The 13,598-nt window shown below is 48.1% G+C and overlaps 1 protein-coding gene across 5 annotated transcripts in view; it reads right to left on the reverse strand.

The window, feature by feature from the left end:
• The window catches only part of Wscd2 (WSC domain containing 2), a 113,072-nt gene that overhangs the window by 53,264 nt on the left and 46,210 nt on the right, over window positions 1–13,598 (reverse strand). The gene's annotated exons all lie outside the window — the stretch shown is intronic.

The raw sequence follows: 13,598 nt of genomic DNA on the forward strand, positions 1-13,598 counted from the left end.
CCCTCAACAAAGCACAGAATCCAAAGAGGTCTTGAGCATCCTCAGTGGGGCTGTGGAGGCCCAGAGAGGGGAGGAAACCACCAGTGCCTCAAGGCCTCTTGGGGGCAGTGCTCACAGGGGCCCAAACTGGAGACTTTCAGAACACTGCCTTTTCTTTAAGCCAAACTGGAAATACGGAGGGGGGGCGGTGGGAAGGGTTAGTCCTACGGGGCCCTAGTTCTGGGATCAATTTTATCTCAGTCAAGTTCAAGTTCTTATGAGCTAGTGGTATACAGCTGCCCCTCAGTAGCCATGGAGATTTGGTCCCAGGAACACCATGGATACTCAGATCCTTGAACACTCAGGTTCCTTATATACAGTGTTACAGGGTTTTCACAGAGCCCATGTGAAAACCCTGCTACATTTTAAATCATCTTATAATATCTGATACAACGCAAATGCTATGCAAATAGTGGTTATACTGTATACCTTAGGGAATAATGACAAGAAAACCTTCTGTACAGGTTCAGTGCAGATGCAATTATTTTCCAAATATTTTCCATCTGTAATTGGTTGAATCTGCAGATGAGGAACCTGCAGGTACAGAAGGTCAGCTTTATTTGGGTCAAACTTCCTATATATCTGTCAAATAGACATGGATTTTATTTTCTTACTCCAAAAGTGTACTTGTAGTTCCTAGTGAAAAATTCATTCCTTACCTGCAAGGCCAGGTGGGATCCGAATTTGCCCAATTTTATTCATTTTTTATCCCAACACATATTTCATGAGACCCACTCTACACCAGGTGCTGTCTCAGGTGCTGGAGATACAGCTGTGAGCCAGACAACACCCTTTCTCAGGTAGAAAGTGGATTCGAAAATAGACCGATGATGTTTCATATTACCACCAGCAGGGGGCCCCATGACCATCTAAGCCAATGCAATGGGTTTCAATTGTCAGCCAATGGGAGATTTGCATTGTGACAGCCTCTCCTACTCCACATAGCAGCTTGGGGTTTAACTGTGGTTTAGGGTACTCTGCCATTCATTCAGGAGCTCAGTACTGAGCACCTGCTCTGCACGTATCATCTCCTATGCATTTGAAACACATAAATGAATGACGCACAAAAATCCATGTCCTGTGGAGTCAAACTATCCACCCATCAGTCCATCCATTCATCCACTTGTCTGTCATCCATCCATCCATCAGTACACCTACTCACCCATTCATTAAGCCATCCATGAATACATAATACATACATACATACATACATACATACATCTGAGCCCATTGATTCTTTGAACTCGCCAACCATCCAGGCATTCACCCATTCTTTCATTAACTTAAAAATACATGCTGATTGCTTACTATGTGTGTACTAGGCATGGAGGAATAAGTCAGAGTCTCTGCTTTCAGCAAATTCTGGGCCAACTGAGGGAGAAAACAACTGAAATAATAACTATCCTAGATAGACAATGATAAATTCCAGAGTAGAGACATGTGTGTGTATATATACATAATATAGACAGCAAGTAATATTATTAATGCTTATTGGGCACTTAATATGTGCCATACATTATTCTTTCTTCTCTCTCTCCCTCTGATTTGATTCTCGTAGCAATTCTATGGCGGCAACCCGCATCACTTTACAGGGTTATGGAATGACTATCAGAGAGATTAAGTAACTTATTAAAAGTCACCTGGTAGTAACGGCCACTGGGTTGTGAGTCTAGGACCGGCTGACTTCGAAGTCTACATTCCCAGTCACGTATCTATTCTGATCTTGTATGCCTTTGGAGCAGTGGAAGCTACGGATGTATGCCCCCCAAAAGCACTGGTCCCAAGTTCCCAGACTTTGGCTTAAAATGTCAGGAGGCTTGTTGGCCTGGGGTGAGAATTCCTGGGAGGTAGGAGCCTAGGGCAGTGAGGGTCTTCAGCTGTGTGGGAGTATCAAAGAGGGCTTTCCCAGAGAGAGGTCTTTGGACTGGCAGGTCTTACAAAAGAAGAGCATAGTCTTGCAAGAGGAGCAAAAGTTCCCTGAATGAAAGAACAGCAGGACAGGAGGGGAGGAGGACCAGCACACAGCGTGGGTGCCAGACCCTGGGGAGCCTTGCACACCAAGCTCAGGCATCTAGACTGTGTTCCAGTGGCCCCCGTGGGGACCCATTGAAGTTTCATGGTCATGCTGACCCTTTAGGAAGGTCTCTTACTAGCTTAAAACCAGGTCCAATGGTTATCTATGCAGACACACATCTGCCAGATTTTTCTGTAGTGGGCCAGGATAAGAAAGAGCCAGAAGCTCTCATAGGTGAGCAAGGGATAGTCTTGCTTCCAAGACACTGAGGCTACAGCAAGAGCCTTGGGTACAAGTCCATGTGGGTTCAAGTCCTGCCTCTTCCACTTGCCAGTTGGTTGATGGGGATAAGGCACCTGGTCACACCAGCAGTCAGGGTCCTCCTCTGTGCAGTGGGCCAAAGACTCTTGACTCCCCCTAAAGATTATTTTAGTGGAAGATTGGATTAAAAATTGTAGGAAGAGTGTCCAGAGCAAAGGTTGGTCAAGGAAAGCCCCACCCCACAGGCTCCTCTTCTGGACACACATTAGCAGCCTGAGAGCCTTTTGCCACATCAGCACATTGGCTGTTGTGCAGACAGCAAAGACGGTGGCTGTCCTGTCCCCTGTGGCTTTTGCCTCTCTGAGGATATTTTTGGGTCTGGCCTCTTTTGTTGCTCTGTCCTTGTTCCTTTTATACCCACATGCCTTTTCTCTAAGTGGGCACTGAATGGGCTTTATGGGAGATGGAGCTCGTTAGTAGCTGGCAGGGAACGGAAGACACTGAGGCTTTGCGGGTAGGGGTGGGGAGGACAGGGAAGAAGGCCCATATCACCCCCACCTTCAGAGATCCCTGCCCCGTCCCAGAGGGAAGGTGTTGACCTGTGCTACCCTCACCATCCTGCCAGGGCTGGAAGGAAAAGAACCCTGCAATCCGAGCTCCATGCAGGTGGGACAATGTATGCACTACTGTGACCTGGTCCCCAGCATCTGGGACACAGAAGGACCCCAAGAAATAATGGAGGAGGTAGATGAAAAGAGAAGGGACTGTCCCCAAACCCAGAGCTTAAATCTGAAACTAATCCCTCAGGAGACTGCAAATTCAGCAGAGGCAGCTGAGTGGTTCTGGGTTCACAGACCCCTGTACTCAAAGGAATCCTAAAGACTCCTCTGCCTCCCATATCTGTTAGCCCATCACAGACCATGTATCTGCAGCCCTAGGTTGACCTGCAGGAAGCCCCTTCTGCTCTGCCTCCACTCGCTCTAAGTCCTCCTCGTTAACTACAGCATGAAAGCTCAGGTGGGTGTCTTCCCTTTTCAGGCTACAGTTTTCTCTCTATAGTGTGAGTCAACCAAGAAAGGGTCCTGGGCAGGACAAAATGAGACCATGCACAGGGCTGAGGCTGTCACTCATGAGAGCTGGCTTTCGGAGCCTCACTGGGCCTGTCTGTTGACATACCCTGACCCACAGTTTCTGCAGGGCTGAAGCCAGGGCATCTTCTGAGGAGACGGCAGCCTTGGGTTTTTGCAGTTCATGTTTCCACCAAGAGCCTCAGAGTCGCTAAACCCAGCTTATTTTTAGCACCAGAATGAACCTCATGGGTTGAGCTGCCAAGAAAAAGACAGGCGGGGTACAGTTGCCTTGCAGGAAGGGAACGGAGAGGCATGGCCTTCCCTGGGATGCCCTCCCCTGGGAGTGAAAGGGGCTCCCCTTCCAGGTTCTAGGGGAGGAAGAGGCAGACGAGAAATGAGGCTGGAGGCTGGTAAGGCCAGGCCTTCCTTTCTCAGCCCTAGAACCTATCCTGGGGGACAGAGGCAGTCAGAGGGGATGGCCACACTCAGAGACCGACTTCTGAACCACACAAGCATGATCAAATAAAAGCTCCTGAGAAACCTAGCTGGTGAAGGTCTGAGACTTTCTAAGCTTAGAAGAAGACACCTCGGGGTCAGTTCAGGAAACTGAGGAGCACAGGCCGGATGGGAAATTTTCGTCTTAGTGTAATAACAAAAATGCCAGAAATCACTGGGCTTTTTGAGCCCTTATGTATGTCAGGCGCTGTGCTCATCAACACCTATCCTCACTGCTCTGTTTAAGCCTCACTATTGTCTTTTGAGGTGGTCATTGACCTCTCTGTACCTCAGTTTCCTTTCTAGACTGGGGAAATATTAGTTGCTTAACTAAATGGGTTAATATATGCAGATGCAGAACACTATGCTTACATATTATGTGCAAATTTCTCCCTTTGTTACAATAATTTACTGAGACCACGTGGTTTTTGCCTGCTCAGCACCCCTCATTTTTTGGTTTAAGATCCCCATTTTTCTTCACGGAGCTTCTCCCTTATTTACTCTCAGCTCATGTGGCTTGGGAAGAATAAATCCTTCTTAGCAGTTGCTGTGAGCATTCTTAGACCTCTCTCTGTGATAACATATACATGAGTTCTTGTGGGGTGTACAGAATCCTAGGAATGATGACATTGCTGGTTCTTTCCGGGTAAGCATCTTAACGACAGTCCTAAGACGTGCTGATTTGCCCTCCAGAGTGGCTAGATGCAACTGTCCCTATACAGCTGGCTCATTTGGGTGGTTCCACATGGATGTCGACCCTTAACCACTGTCAGCTGTGTTGACAATCAGATCATAGATGCTGTGTGCACTCCACACATGGTTATCTTCAGAAGTCCGTGTCTATGACTCTTTGCCCAAGGGCTGTCTTCAACAATTTGGATGGTTTCATGTCTGTGTGCCTGGATGGCTGGGCATGCTAGGAAATGACTGAGGGCAGCTGGTGTGTAAATACCCCAACTCTCTCATCTTCAGCTAGAACAACTCTGAGACATGTGTTTACATAGGCTCCTTGTTTGTCCCCACAGGACTGAGCCTCAGTTGCCCTCAGGACTAGCTTTTTCTTCCCTCCCTAGCTCACTTCCCACTCAGGGAAGGACAAGGGTTAGCACACTCTTCATCTCCTAAGTAGGAGTAGCAATGGCACTGATTTATTGGAATCAACTGTATGTATACTACCTTTCCTTACCATTAGATAAATAAAATATTCCCAGCTTTCCTTCCAAGTCAATAGTGCTGTGATAAACATCCTGCATAGAAATATTTGCACAGATTCTGGAAAGGAATCTAGCTGGCAAAATTCAAATGCATGGGTTCAAGTGCAAAGTTGCCTGAGTCTCAAAGTAATGATTCGATAGTTGACATCCAGGTGGCAGCTCCAGTTGCATCTCCAGTTGAATCCCACCCTTAATGGAAGGGTTCTTCCTGTGCTTAGAGACATGGATGGAAGGCCACCCCTCAAATACTTCCTCTCCTGGTAGATGGAACCCCAAGTCCTTCATAAAAATTCCTTCCCATTCCTCTTGCTTCTCGGTCAGCCTTTTGGCAAGTGAAAGATGCAATGAAAAGAGCTTGAGAAGAAATGGCACTAGAAAGGTCAACTTTTGGTGGTTCAGGCCTGTAATCCCAGCAATCAGGAAGCTGAGACACAAGTTCAAGGCCAGCCTGGGCTACATAGTAAGACCCTGTCTCAAAAAGAAAAAGAAAAAGGGCAACCTTTTCTCATGAGTGTGCATTGGTTTCATGATCGCACTGTGCCCATGATGGGTGCAGAGTTTCCTCCAGTTTCCAGCCATGCTGGACCAAGCTGCCATGGCTCTGCTGCACATGTGGACTTACTTCCTCTGTCAAGGAAGTGTGATAGTTGCACCGAAAGTCTGCCCATTTGTGCACGGATGTATGCACACCCAGGAACTTGCTCCAAGCTCGTAAGCACAGCACACACTGCCTTCTTCAATGCTTGCCTCATCCCTAGGAAGAACTTCCTTCCCCTCCCAGGACAAGGGCCTCCCTGCCCTGCCACCACCCAGCGCTCACAGCTTGTTATCCGTGTCCATTTTCATCTCTCTTCCTCAAATCTCAAGACATTAATGGGACGGCAAAGTGACATTAGCTTCCTGGCCTTTAACACCCTGCCATCTGCCATGATGTAATTAAATAAAAAAATCAGAGGGAGCATATGGAGGCCATTATAAATAAATATTACAATTTTGGTTCCCTGGATAATGACCTGGTCCTTTGGCTCTAGGGGCAAACTTTATGAGATTTTCATTTGCTGTGGGGAAGCAGTTTGGGCCACAGTGAAGGGGGAGGGGAGCAGATGCAGAAAGGGGTCAGACCTAGGGTCAGACACACCTGAGGTACATGTGCTTCAGCTGCATGGTGGCTGTGTTATAGTCAGTAAAAGGTCTCTCTGTGACTCAATTTCCTCACCTGCAAATTGGAACTGTCTACACTGCCTCAGTAGGAAGGTAGGAAGGTTAAATGGGCCATGTTTGAAATACATAGCTTCCCAATAATCACATGAGCTAGTATTTATTGAGTACCTATAATGTGTGTGGGATTGTTCTAGACAGAAACTTATATAATTCATATGGCAATTCGATGAGAAAAGCCCTATGTTTAGCCTTCTTTTACAGATAAGGAAAAGGAAGTGAAGAGAGCTTAAGTCACCTATGCAAGGTCACACAGCCAGAAAGTGGTGGATCAATGGTGGAGCCCAGATAGCCTGACCCAGAGCCTGCACTATTAAACACATCCTAACAAGACACAGAAGTTTCTTAATAGATGGCCCTTCTCTTCCAAGCAAACATTACTCTTCTTGTGGCCATACTACTTGTCAGCCTTCAGCTAAGAGAACGATACTGATGCAATGGGGTCATACAGTGACTGGAAAGCTAGGATCGGTGCATAGGGTACATTTGGGGAAGCCCATCTGCGTGTGACCCCCACCCCTGTGCACAGAGGATAGCCCCATTGGCCATGGCTGTGCCACAAATCTCTCTACCCCTTGGCATTGATGGTGGACCAAAGGTGGACTTGGAATATGGATTTGGGATTTGACATACAGTTGCCTCTGCTGGTCACGTGGACCAAAGACCTGTGCCTCAGGAGTTGTCACAAGGTGTCCAAAGAAAGAGCAAATATTAGTCCGTGGAGAGAAGGAGAAAGCAGGTAAGTGGAGGGATGCTGAGATGGGAACAGACCAAGCCTTGGGTCCCAACCTAGCAGGGTAGAAACCCATCTTAGGGATGTAGACAGTGTTGAGAGAGAAATGTGAGTACTGCTCTTACCATGACACTGGGCACCCCTCAAGGGCACAGTAAGTCTCTGCTACAGTGACACTCCAAGGAGTAATGGTATAAAACCAAGCATCTCCCGAGTGACCCAGCGATCGCACTCCTTGGTAATTACAAAAAGAATTTGAAAATGGCTACAGATCCGGACAGTGGAATATTACTCAGTGCTCAAAAGAAATGAATATCAAGCCATGACAAGGCACACAGGGACCTTAAGTGCATATTCTCAAGTGAGGGAAGCAAGGACACATGCCGTACAATTGCAATGACACGACATTCTGGAAATGGCAGAACTATGGAGAGGGTGCATAAGGATAACTACAATTGACAATAATTAATTGAATATTTCAAAACAGCTGGTAGGGAGGATTTTGAATGTTCCTAACACAAAGAAATGCCAAATGTCTTAGGTGATGGGTGTGCCAATTATATCTGTGCCTTACACATTGCATGCATGAATTGAAATGTCACACTGCACCCCATAAATATGTATAACTATTATGTGTCAATTTTAAAAAAGAAAGTCTATAGTTGAAGAAAAGGACAGTCATATATGTGAAAAGGTAGGCCCATTGAAGAATGTTATCAGTGACTTATGTTGTCAATGTTGTCAACTCTGGGCTAAGGGAAGGAAGGAAGGGAGGATGGAGAAGACAAAGGGATGAACTGACTGTCCATTTTGTCCAAGAGTCTGATGCATGGCCCCAAGGCGTAAGTTGTGTCCCCCTACCCTCTCCTGTCTGTTGGACCCTCCTGCCAGGAAGCTGGGCCCAGCTTACTTCCTTCCCCAAGAGACACTTGCAAAGAAAGGCCCTGGGTCCCTATCATTACGCCATCTGGAGTCATCTTTCCAGGAGCTGCTGTGTCTGTGTCTGGTCAATTAGTGCTCATTTGCATAGGCTTCCTTAATAGGCTGCTAATTGTCTGGGGGATAATGGATGGCTCAGCTGTTTCTGGGCAGAATGTTTACCCAGGGGCCAGACCTACAGAGGGTGGCAGAGCCCTGGGGGAAAGAGAGAGGCTAGGGAAGGGACAGCTAGAACTGACTTGCAGGCGACAAGGAGACATCGTGTGAAGCTCTGCTTCCACTGTGTGTACATGGCACCATCAAATGCACTTCTCACTGGGGGACATTAAATAACCACAAAGCCCTAGTGATGGGATTAGTGGGGGAGCATGGTCTGAGAAGGTCTGTGAGCTGAGACCTGAAAAACCAGGAGGCAGCAAGAATGTGGGGACACACAAGGACCCTGTGCCAGGACTGGGCTTTATCCTGTAGGGGACAGTGTCTTACGCTCAGGCTGTTCCTTAACTCTGAGGTGACAGGATTCCTATCTCCTAAGATGGGCAAGGGGTTTGAGGGACGTCCTAAGGATCCTGCATAGGATCTGCATGTGTCCCAGGGGCTCTGTGGCTGAGGTAGAGTAGAAATGTGTTTGTCCACTGCTGGAGCTGAGACCAGGCCACAGGTCAGGGCCTCGCAGGGCTCAGGTGGCTCTCGCGTTTCTTTCTGGGTCAGACTCAGGCATGTGTGTCCCAAAGCCTCAAATATTTACAATTTGGCTCTTTGCAGAAGCATATGCTGACTTTGATTTTCATCAGCAATGGAAGCCAATGTAGATATCATGAGGAGGGGGTGTAGGGACACCAAGAAAGATTACCTGTCTGTCCCAAGAGCTAAAAGACCACCTTTCAATCACTCAGTATCTTCCTAGAGCAAGTGACAGGAGCCAGAAGGAAGCCTGGAGACCTGCCACCTTGCAAAGTGGCCTTTCTCTTAGAGACAGGGAAACTGAGACCCAGAGAATGAAATAACCTCTGTCTATGTGAAATGTGCAGTGTGAGCCAGGACTAAGCAAGTGTTCAAGAAATTTCAGCTATTATTATTGCTGTTAGTCTTCCATAGGATCCTAGAGTTCAAGGGCCCTTACAAAGCAGCTAGAACAGGTCAAACGTTCTACAGATGGAAGAGCCTGGGGCTCAGGCTGACAGTGACTTGGGGTCACACAGCTAGGCCAGGGCCAAAGGGGTTCTAGGACCCTCTAGGTTTCTTCTCAGTGCTGTGTGGCTTTCTGACAGCCCCCATTACTCCCAGCCACAACCTTGAGCAAATTGCCACTTGCTAGCTTCCATATTGTCCATGGTGGATTCGACTCTAATTTAGGAACAGTGACAGCTCCCATTAGCAGCTCTTCTCCAGAGAGCAATTTTCCACCAAGAGTGTCCCCAGAAAGAACTACTGTCCCCAACCCAAACCACTGGAGCCCAATCTTCCTGTCCAAGTCAGTGTGTGTTGGATGGAGGCTCTGTGCCCCTACCCACTTCCACAGGGGCAGGTTTTCTTCCCCATGGAGCACCCAGCTGAGAGAGGACTAAGGTGGACTCACAGCCTGCAGTGCTGGGAGGGGAGCTACAGTCTCCATGCCAGCTTCCTCATTGGCAGATGGGGAAACTGAGGCTCAAAGCAGAGTCTCCCCATGGTCATGTTGTGCCTCCTCTCAGACCCAAGCCTCTGGATCCTAGCCTTAAGCCTTGGCATCTTCTCTGGGAAGGAAGAAAAACAGGTATAAAACTATTACTGATTGCACACCCACTATGTGCTGGGCCCTTCATTTACACTGGCATGGCCTCTCTCCAGTGGCTCCAAGCTATATTGTAGGTTGTTTTATTCTCACTTGAGTGCTAAGGGGTCGGCCAGCTGCTGGAGGACACAGTTGGTGAGCAACAGGGCAAGATGCAGACTTGCCAACTCAGATGTCCAACTCAGAACTTTCGTGCTTCTGCCAACCTCTGACCTCTGACCTTCAGGCATCCTGCCTGTGGGAGAGAGTGGGATGGTTGTAAGTTATCCAAACTCAGGGAACCTTTCTCATCTGTATGCTCAGAGCCTGTGAAGAAGCTCTGGAGGTCCCTGCCTCCTGGGACACATTCATTATGGCCTTCGGTGGCTGGAGGAGTTCTGCTGACATCCAGCAGAAGGCTGTCCCCTCCAGTCCTCAAATGGAAAGATGTCGCCTCCAATGAAATGATGTTCTTCTCCAACAGAAAACTGTCCTTTTCCATTAGGGCAACCACGGCTAGACAGAGTGATCCTTCAGCCCTTGGCACGTCATCTGGTAGAAGGTGGCAAGAGACCCCAGGTGTCTACACGCCAGCAGAGACTCATGCAAGCATAAACACATACACACTCCCATGCTTGCCACCTCCGCCACCCCACCCCAGTCACATATTCCCCCATCTCTGTCCACCCCCACTCCTCATATGCCAAGGCCCCAAAGCAAACTTCGGATGAGAAGCGGCAGACACTATGTGATTTGCCCAAGACGCCTGGTTACTGCTGGCAGTATAGCTAGAAGGTAGAATCTCTGTCACTCAGGATGTTCAAATGACTAAGCCGGTGCATGCCTTAAACAGTCTAGACCAGGGTCTCTTGCCCTCCACACAGCTGATGTTTTGGACTAGATAATTCCTTGTCGGTGGGGGAGCTGTCCTGTGCATTGTAGAATGGTCAGCAGAACGCCGGCCTGCACCTAGACCATGTCTTCCCTCCCCTTGGGCATGACCACAATAAGCATCTCCAGACATTGCTGTAGACCTTCCCTTGAAAATAAGCAGAAGAGTGGACCAGAACGCTGCTCTTGAACCCATCTGACTATATTCATAGTTTTAGTGTCAGACTCTAGAGAGCTATCTAAGATTTTGTCCTAGCCCTCTGTCACAGATCCATGCTAGGATTCCAGGACTCGGGGAGATAGCAGGGTCTGCTTCTCTGTTGGCAGATTCTGATCTGAAATTCAATTCGAAGCTCCTAAGATTGCATCCCCTCCCACGTCAAGGTTGAAATTCTCCCTGGGAGACGGCCATGCCTCGCTGCCTTCCAGTGACCAGGATAAAAGACGTGCCCATGAATTATATATTTCAAGTCATCTCGAAATTGCTCAGCAATTACAGAACACCAAGGGTCAGTTGCCGGGAGCAAGAACCTGCCCTTTGCTGAGACGATCAGCTGGGTGGAAACTCAACAGTGTGCAGAAAGACGTTACCTCTTGAGGGCTAAGGTTAAGGGGATTTTAGTCTTTCATTTTGCTATATTTTTATTTTCTACAATCAGCTGTGGTTTAAAGAAAGAGATGGCAACTACATGAGTTTTGGCGTCAATTAGACTTGAGTTCAAATCTTGGCTATGTCACTTGGCACCAGGATCTGTTGAGACAGTGAGCTGAAGCAAGGGTTGTAAAATGCTTTGCATAGGGTCAGGTGAACTCAGCATGATCATGGCTACTGTCAGTTGCATGTTGGAACGAACTCGGACAGCCAGTTGGCAGGTGGATGGCTTATGAGTTGCGGAATGTATAGGAATTCGCTCCCACCCTTAGCCAGCCCCGTCACTTCATAACTCAAGACTGTGTGAGGGCAATCCCCTCTCTGAGCCACCTCTAAAGATCCCCAGCAGGCATCTGGCACCAGTAGGCACCCCTTACCTTTGTCATCCCAGGTCAGGGAGATGATGAGTACCCAGAGAGGTGGGACCGGGCAGGGTGGGCATGGAGCAGAAGAACTGGAGGAGAAGTAAGAACTTATCTCTTGATTTATTTTGTGATTCTTTAAAAAAGAGAATCCTTACCAGCCCCCATATTAATAGGCCACTGCTAACGTGATATCTTCAAATTTAGACAAACACCCCCCACACAAACACGCATCTGCCTACACACCCCCAGGAATAACTCCACCAGGGTAGACATCTGTCTGTTTACTTCCTGGGGAGGGGAAGGAGGCAGGAGAGCTGGAGTATACCAGGGGCTCAGGGGGCAGGGAAGCCCCTCTCTGTCCTTGCAGGTGTCACAGGACACAGAGTTGGTCGGTTCCATGCGGGGGTAGATGAACTGGTCACTAAATTTCATGGGTTGGAATCTAGACTCCCCTTCATAACAGGCTGGGTGTCCAGGGTGACAATCGCTGCCTCTCTGAGCTGGGGTTCAGAGGGCTGTTTTCCTAAACTTCAATCTAACCTGTGCAATTCCACCCAGTTTGTACCCAGAAGAACTTCAAGCTTGGCTCAATGCTTTGTTGCTGCCATCTTGAAATTTGTAACGAGTTGTGAAGAAGCGGACCTGAGTTTTCATTTTTGCTCTAGGTGCTACAAACTATGTGGCTGGTCCTGGGTAGTTGTGAGGGGTGGCAGAGGTGGTGACTGAAGCCCCAGCTCTGTGCAGAAAATTCCTTGTTGTTGAGAGGCTGTCCTGTGTATCAGAGGATGGTCTGTCAGCAGGGACTCCAGCTGTGGCCGCTCAGTTCCTATCTTCTGCCCCACCTTTCAAGGTCATTCTATGGCTGTGTGAGCTGGGGCAGGTGGGTTACCCTTTTTGCTCATCTGGGTCCATCTCTTCTGGTTCTTTTTTACCACCCACTTTCCAGCAGTCAAGCTGTAATTTTCTCACTTATTCATTCATTCACTCAACAAATATCCACTGAGTGCCAGCCGCAGGTTAAGCCAAGGTTTGCCCAGAAGCCTGACCTAAACCAGGGGCTCTATGCACAACGAGAGTTTATCCTTTTTTTTTTTTTTGGCGGTGCTGGGGCTTGAACTAGGGACCTTTACCTTGAGCCGCGCCAGCCCTATTTTGTGAAGGGTTTTCGAGATAGGGTCTCTCAAACTTTTATTTTTTTGCCTGGTTTGGCTTCGAATCTCAGTCCTCCTGATCGCTACCTCCTGAGTAGCATGGATTACAGGCGTGATCCAGGTGCCAGCTGAGAGTTTATCCTTCTTAAACTGCACACATGAGTCAAACTCCTTCCTCACCACAAAAGACCTCAGCTCTGACCCTCACAAGCCAAGTCTTACCTCCCTGCCCCATTCATTCAACTAATATTGATTGAGCCAGAGCATGGTGGCACATGCCTATAATCTCAGCTACTTGGAAGGCTGACATCAAGAGGATCACAGTTCAAGGCCAACAGCGGCAGGGAGTTCATGAGACCTCATCACAACCAACGCCAGCAAAGACAAGAAGTTTAAAACTGGAGGATGGTGTTCCAGGCTGGCTTCGGCAAAAACAATACCCTATCTCCAAAATAACCACAGCAAAAAGGGCTGGAGGTGTGGCTCAAGTAGTACAAGCAAGTATTACCTTGGAAGCATGAGTTCAAACCCCAGTACTGCCAAAAAACAAAACCAGAAAAAACCAAGAATGTGAGGCCAGCTTGGGCTATACAGTGAGTTCCAGGCCAGCCTCAGTGAGACCCTGCCTTTAAAAAAATAAAACAAACAAAAATAAATCAGATAGATAGATAGGTAAAGCCCCACTGGCAGTGTCCAAGAGGCACGGTGTATCGGGGCCTTTCTGAGCCCTGTGTTCATGGGTCAGGTGGATGGTACCTCCCCAGGGGCTGTGTGGGGACCATGTCATAGCCATGATGGCACCC

This window comes from Castor canadensis, chromosome 18, assembly GCF_047511655.1.
Source record: "Castor canadensis chromosome 18, mCasCan1.hap1v2, whole genome shotgun sequence".
NCBI classification, from domain to species: Eukaryota; Metazoa; Chordata; class Mammalia; order Rodentia; family Castoridae; genus Castor; species Castor canadensis.